At 48.3% G+C, this 6813-nt stretch overlaps 2 non-coding genes and 1 pseudogene across 2 annotated transcripts; 1 reads left to right on the top strand and 2 right to left on the bottom strand.

The window, feature by feature from the left end:
- The first annotated feature begins 1063 nt into the window (after positions 1–1063).
- On the top strand, positions 1064–1231 carry LOC115837846. Its single transcript, XR_004032887.1, has one exon. It is a non-coding gene; the product is annotated as a U1 spliceosomal RNA (small nuclear RNA).
- Positions 1232–3672: 2441 nt separating this feature from the next.
- On the bottom strand, positions 3673–5745 carry LOC105740598 (annotated as a pseudogene).
- A 222-nt stretch (positions 5746–5967) lies between these two features.
- On the bottom strand, positions 5968–6129 carry LOC115837836. Its single transcript, XR_004032882.1, has one exon. It is a non-coding gene; the product is annotated as a U1 spliceosomal RNA (small nuclear RNA).
- Between the last annotated feature and the right edge of the window lie 684 nt (positions 6130–6813).

Consider the following 6813-nt stretch of genomic DNA (forward strand, 5'->3'; position numbering starts at 1 on the left):
GTTCGATTACCAGTCAGGGAATTGTTTTGCACTGACTGCCTTCCCGCAGGAATCTTCCTTTACGCCGCTGTAAGCGGGCCTTCTCCAAGGGCCAGAGGCAGAACAGTCTCCATAGCGAGGTGCAAACCCTGGGGAAGGAGGGCAAGTCCTGGTGGGCCACCTCTCATGACACAGCGCTCTTATTTATCTCCGCGTCTGTCATTCGCACAAGCGGCTTTAGAGAGCGACTGAGCGTCTCGCTCAGGTGTACACCGCTGTGCAGAGATGCCAGCCCTCCTGGAGCTGCACCCAAGAAGCCCACCTTCTTTGCCGCCTCTGCCGTCCCGGAGGCGCCGATCGGGCTGAGCTGCGAATAACTAAGAGAGAGGCCAAGGCAAGTCGTAGCGTTTGTGCGTGCCACAAATTGTCAGCTGACACGGGACGGTCAGTGGAGCCTCCTCACCTCCGTTCGCGGGTAACGTGCCTCTCAGGCCTTCAGAAGTAGCGACTGGAGGCGATGCCTGCGAGGTTGGAAGTGGGGTGAGCGGCGGGTGAGGTCCTCCAGGACCGCCCGTTTGTAGACTGAGCGGTAAAGGGAGGCGATGTTTGCTGACCCAACAAAGACAGCAGATGGAGTAGGCACGAATGGAAAACTGGCCGGTGAGCAGAAGGCAGGTGTGAAAATCACTAGGACGTCAAAGCGATGGTACCACAGTCAAATCCCGCAATGTCTGTCTATACTCTACCAAGCAATTGCGCACGCTCCCCCTTTTCCATTCAGTATTCCCAAGAGGGGTTCGGAGGAACCCCGCGTCCATTGTAAGCTCAGGGGGGAGCCGGAGCGAGGGAAGTGAAGTGCACAGACTAGGCAGAAGCGGCGAGCAGAACCGAGGGGGTGAAAGGGCGCGGTGGCTGCGGGGCGGGAGCCGCTGTTGAAAGGAGGCCTGTGTTGTCCTGTGGGTGACTGTTGGTGGAATGTTTCGCGGAAAGCGTTTTGGAAGAATGGCGCGACGGGCGAGCAGAGGGGAAGGTGGTGACCCTGAGCGTTCGGCTAGGGGAGAGGAGGCTGTGCTGTTTCTTCTCTTCCCGTACCTGGCGGGGGACAGACCGTGGTTCAGGAAGGGGGTTCCCCCTGGATGAGGCTAGTCCACCGCACTCTGGCTGCGCTCACCCCTGCGATTTCCCCACACGCGGGGCCCTAGTCTGCGGTGGTGTTCGTGCTACCCGGGGGCTGGGTTCGCGTACGCTCCTGACCTGCCTTGGCTCACCGCCTACGCGGATATCGCCGCCAGAGACCCTTTGCCGCCCTGCTAGGGCTCTTGAGAGCGCTTCCTTGGTGTTCTCACTGAAGCTCTCGAACACACAGATGTGAGCTCTCTGTCTTTTACACTCTGAATTTGGCTATTGGCAAAAAAGCCCTGACCCAGAGCTTGGGTCTTCTCCCGACCTGCACACGACTCCCCGACTCCCGCCTCCAAGCGCGGCTCTTGGCTCGCTGGCTGGCAGCGTCCACCGAGTGTGGAACTGCTGCAGCCGCAGCTCCCGCCCGCTGGCAGGCAGACACTAGCAGGAGAAAGCACACAAGGCCTGCGTGGTGGGAGAGCATGGGAGACGTCGCTTTCCCACCGGGCGAGAAGGTCTCCCTACAGTCTTTGGACACCAGATGGATGGAGGCACCCCTTCTAGGAACAAGGCGGCTGCTCCTGAGGCCTGGCTCCGCACGGAGGCTCCTGGGTCCCGCGCGCCCTCTCCCCACCGGCGATATCAAGAGCTGCTTCACACATCTCAGCCGGCTTCCTCTTTCTCCCCAGCAGTCCTTGGGACAGCAAGGCCCCCAGCCCGTGGGAAAGACCTAGCCTCCTCTCCAGCACTTGTAGAGGGAGTCAGATGCACGTCTCTTAACCACAGGAGGACAGAGACCTTGAGGCGGGAGCTTCCCTTGCTGCTTCTCTTGGCACAGCCGGTCCAGGGAGCTGGCTCAGGGCCCAGGACTCCTCGCTTCTCCTGGAGGGCCTGGGTCGCGTGGCCTAGGAGCTGGCCACATGGGCATCTCCCGCACTGCTCCTCAGGGAACCGGAGGCATTATCCTGCAGGGCCCACTCTTACCCATGAGAGACACCAGGAAATGCTCCTGCGGAAGCTGGAGCTCTGCGCGCTTGACCACTTCGGGGTGAAGCTTCCGTGCAGCCATCCTTCCTTCGGAGGGCCTTGGGGAGAGGAGAAATGCTCCAGGACGATGCCCTTTGCAGTGTCTCAACCGAGACCAGAGGAAAGGAGGGTGCGTCTTCCTGGAAAAAGGCGGCCGGAAGCCTGCGGTCGCAGGGAGGCTTGCGGAGCAGGAGCGCCCTCTCTCCGCCCGAGCTATCCGGTGGCTTCCTGCATCCCACCTGGCGGACTCCTCTTCCTCTCTCTCCTTCTACTCCGGCTCTTCTATCCTGGTGTTCCTTGAATGCCTATCTTCCTTTTGTGCCACGGAACTTCTCACGCCCGCTACAAGTTACTCATTTCTTTGGTTGTTCTGAACTTTAAATAAGGTAATGTATGTTACTTTATGCATTTTTCATTGTTAAAAATAGACAATACTGATGATTCAGATGATGCTACTGATGAAAATAATAACAGAAGACAATTATTGAGCATTTATGGCACTCTTACATACATGGGGTATTGAATATTTTATGCTAAAGGAATTTGAGGAAGTATTTATGCTAAAGGAATTTGAGAAAACAACAGAAGCAGGAAGGTCACTGTCACCCTCCCCCTGCCCTTCTTCCCTGAAGCCTATCGTAAGACTCTCATGTGAGAGGTGCCCTCTCTGTACCCAGAGGAAAGGTGCATCCTTGAGTCTGAAGACACAGGGACACAGAGAAGAGCCTGAACACAAAGGCCTGGCTACGTTATCTCCAGTTTGTTACTGTTAGATCATACAGTTTTTTTGTCTTATCATACTTCTCCATGAGTATCCACTCTTCATAAAACATACTGTTAAAAAACAACAACAACAACTGAGATTTAGCTCTTTCCACAGGTCTTCATTTCCTTTGAAGGCACTCCTGTCATGTAAAACTTACATTAAATAAATACATATGCTCTTCTCTTGTTAGTGTCATATATATATTATATACTTATAAAAGTATATATATACTTTTATATAAGTATATATATACTTGTATATATATACTTTTATATAAGTATATATATACTTTCATAAAATTGAGCTTAGACTCTATTTTACAAAGATTCCATTTAATAGTGCATGAATTTAACTGAAGACAAAGAGACAGAAACAGAAATCAAGGAATTCCTGAACTCTCAATCACAGACAGACACCTTTCTAAGACTAAACACACACTACATTAAGTAGAAGACATTAAGATTTAGAGTTTTTTTCTCTTTTCAAATAGTATATATTTTATTAGTTTGTACTAATATACTCTCATATTACAAAGGCAATTTAGTGGAAGAATCTTCCGTCTGATATTTGAATCATCTGAAATAACACAAAAAGAACTATGCATTCAAAAAAATTCTCATTTGGATAACAAAAAAAAGACAACTTAAACAATAAAGAAACTTTTCCTTTCTCACAGGTGGACATTGAAGTGAACCTAATTCGGTTTTCCTTTTAAAAGCCCCCATAAACAAAAGTAGTTTAAAACCTATTTAAAATGAATAAAAGATTGGTTTACTAAACTACTGGTCTCCAGCACCATTTTCTCTTTTCTGTTGTTTGGACACAGGTTCTTCTTTGTTTCTTCTCCTGATCTTTTCATAGATCCAGTTGCACCGTTTTCATCATGTTCATCGTCATTAGCAAATTTCATTTTCTTGCCCTGAAACTGTACTTTTTCTTTACCAGACCCAGGATGGGCAACTTTATTACCCTTTCCTTTTTCCTTTAAATGTGTGTCCTTTTGACTTCCATATGTTTAGGGATTCTTGTTGGTCTTCTGTTATTTTTTTTCAGTGCTTCTTTTTCCACCTCTCCTTCTAGTACTTCCCAAGTCACTTCTTTGTTCTGTAATTGTAGATTACCATTATTTGCATCTTTGGCTTTACCCAATGCTTCCTTGTCTTTTTCTTCAAATAGAATTATCCCCTCTTTTGCTCCTCTGATGAAGTCTATCCATTTTATTTCACCATGATTTGAGAAAAGGATGTGTAAATCTTCTCTACAGGTCTGATCATCTAAATCACCTGAAAACTTCAGCAAGCGTCCAATCCTCTCTTCTAGAGATTTCATTTCAGCATCTTTTTCTAACTTTTGATTTGCTTCTTGCTCTTGTTTAGCTCTTAATTTAGCTTCCACTTTATTTTGTTTTCTTTCTTCTTCTTTCTTATTTTATTATTATTATTTTTTTTTGGCAAAGTAATCGTCCTTGAAAAGTATTAGCAGGCCTGTGTCTGTACTTCTGGCCGGGGTCTCTACAAACTTCTTAGCAGATTCAGCTATCAAACACAACAAAAATTGATCCCTTAAATATTTTATGCAATGTTCTTCTCATCTGAATATTTAGTACTTAATCTTTATCTTCTAATCATTATTTTATGTCATCAAGAGTTGCATCAGTTCCGAAGCCTTTAATATAAACAGATCTGTTTCTTTACATCATTTTTATACTCATCAGTCACTTCAGGTAGGGGTTTGCTTGGAGACCTTCTGATTTTAGTTTTATCTTCACTGATTTTCATGAGTTCTGCCTTGGATTTGCTCAATGCTTCCACAATTACATTAAAGTCTGTTGTGAGAATTCAACAAAATTCAACCTGTCGAATTTTATCATTATCTCCAAAGATACCTAGCCTTCGTCCAGTTTTATCTGTTCCCTTAAAAACTTGTCCCGTGGCAAATTGAAGTCTCCAAAATAATACTCAATTTGATGACAGATTTTGGCCTCCAGGGCAGCCGTCTTTTCATTATCATCATTTGCAGCCACTGTGGCTATCTTTAAAGTTCCAGTCCCACAGAGCCGTGCCACAGGCTCACAAACAGCAACAGCAACGACACCTGGCGTGGTTTTCTTATTACTTTTTACAATTAAGTTGATTAAGGTGTGACTAGGTACAATGCATCCATTTCAACTTTGATGACATGTCTATTATTCTAAAAGGTCCTCTTGTGCGCTTTGAAGTCAGTCCCCGCTTTCCCTGACCCCAGCAATCAATGATGTAGTTTCTGTCACTATACAGGTTAGTTTTACCTGTTCTAGAAATTCACCTTGATGGCGCCTCACAGGATGCACGCTTTCATCACTCAGCTTAAATGTTTTTGAGATTATCCATGCCATCTCATGTTTTATAATGTGTCCCATTTTATTGCTGGGTAGTTCGGGTAGTTAGAGTAGATCGCAGGGCATTCTGCTGACAGATGAGACTGCGGTTCCGACCTGCGGGCCTCGGTGAATATGCGCAAGGGCACCTGGGCGCGGGCAGAGCCGTTCCCATCCACAAAGTAAGCGTGTTGTGTCTACAACCGAACGGGGTCACAGAGCCCCAAAGGCCCTGTTTTCATCCCAAAGAACAGAGCCCGTCTGCGTACAGTTTCTACCTGGCTCTATGAGGTGAGAACACATTCCCCGCCAGCACAGAAATCCTATAAACTCCCGTGGGGCTGCGGTTAGAAGCAGAGGCTGTTAAAGGTAACTCTAGAGGCTGCGGAAAAACACGAAGATTTTCACAGAGCGTGAGAACCCAGGAGACTAGAGACCATGGGCCAATCTCTGCTAAAAGCAGACCCGCGTAGAAAGGAAAGCGCTCTGGGGCCATCGCGCTCGTTAGCTTATGTTAAACAATCTCACCACGGCTGACCTTATAATTTCTCCGGCGGCAAGGACAACAATGCGTTACTTTCTGTTTCATAGCCTCCTAAATACAAGGAAAAACACTCGGGATGCCGTCCAGAATATAACACGGTATAAACTAAGAATAATCGCTGCGCGCAGTCTACCCTTCCACACTGCAATAAAAAAAAAAAAAAAAAAAAAAAGAGGAGAAAATGCGAACGCAGTCCCTCACTACCACAAATGATGCAGTGGAGCTTCTCACATTTGTGGAAGTCGCAGGGATCAGCGCGTTCGCTATTCAGTGAATAAATCTCGCTCTGAGAAAACCACCTTCATGATCACGATATTTCTTCTGCTAGTTAAGTACGAATCCGCACACTTCCGCCCGGCCACAGCCTCATACGCCTCACCCTTCCCATGCACGGTCACTTGCCCCGCGCACCCCGGAGCCCTCCTAGCCTCGACACACAGCTGGGACTCTCAGGTCCGACCAGCGGTCCTGGACTCGCTCCCACAGCACGGGAACTCCTTCGTGGCGAAGCAGCCGGTGGCGAAGCAGCAGCCCCTGCGCTGCCTCATCTACATAGAAGTCGCCCTAGCCGTGATGTCAACAACAGCGCCTTCCCCGTCCCGGTCAGCTTTTCGTCCCACCCTCCGCCACTCAGCCGAACAATATGCTGCCAGAGCCTGCGGGAGAAGTGATGTTTGCCACTCCTTCCTTTTCCTCCCTTCCGTGCCGCTGGTCTCCCCCAAGGAAGAGGGTTTTGATTTCTGTTTTGTTTTGTGTTTTGTTTTGAACCGGAGTCTCGCCCTGTCGCCCAGGCTGGAGTGCAGTAGCACGATCTCTGCTTACTACAACCTCCCTTCCCGGGTTGAGGCGATTTTTCTGCCTCAGGCTTCCGAGTAGCTGAGATTACATCCCGGCTAATTTTTGTATTTTTAGTAGAGACGGGGTTTCACCACTTTGGCCAGGCTGATCTCGAACTCCTGACCTCAGGTGATCCGCCCGCCCCGGCCTCCGCAAGTGCTGGGATTACAGGCGTGAGCTACC

The sequence above is a fragment of the Nomascus leucogenys genome, chromosome 12, assembly GCF_006542625.1.
Source record: "Nomascus leucogenys isolate Asia chromosome 12, Asia_NLE_v1, whole genome shotgun sequence".
Taxonomy (NCBI): domain Eukaryota; kingdom Metazoa; phylum Chordata; class Mammalia; order Primates; family Hylobatidae; genus Nomascus; species Nomascus leucogenys.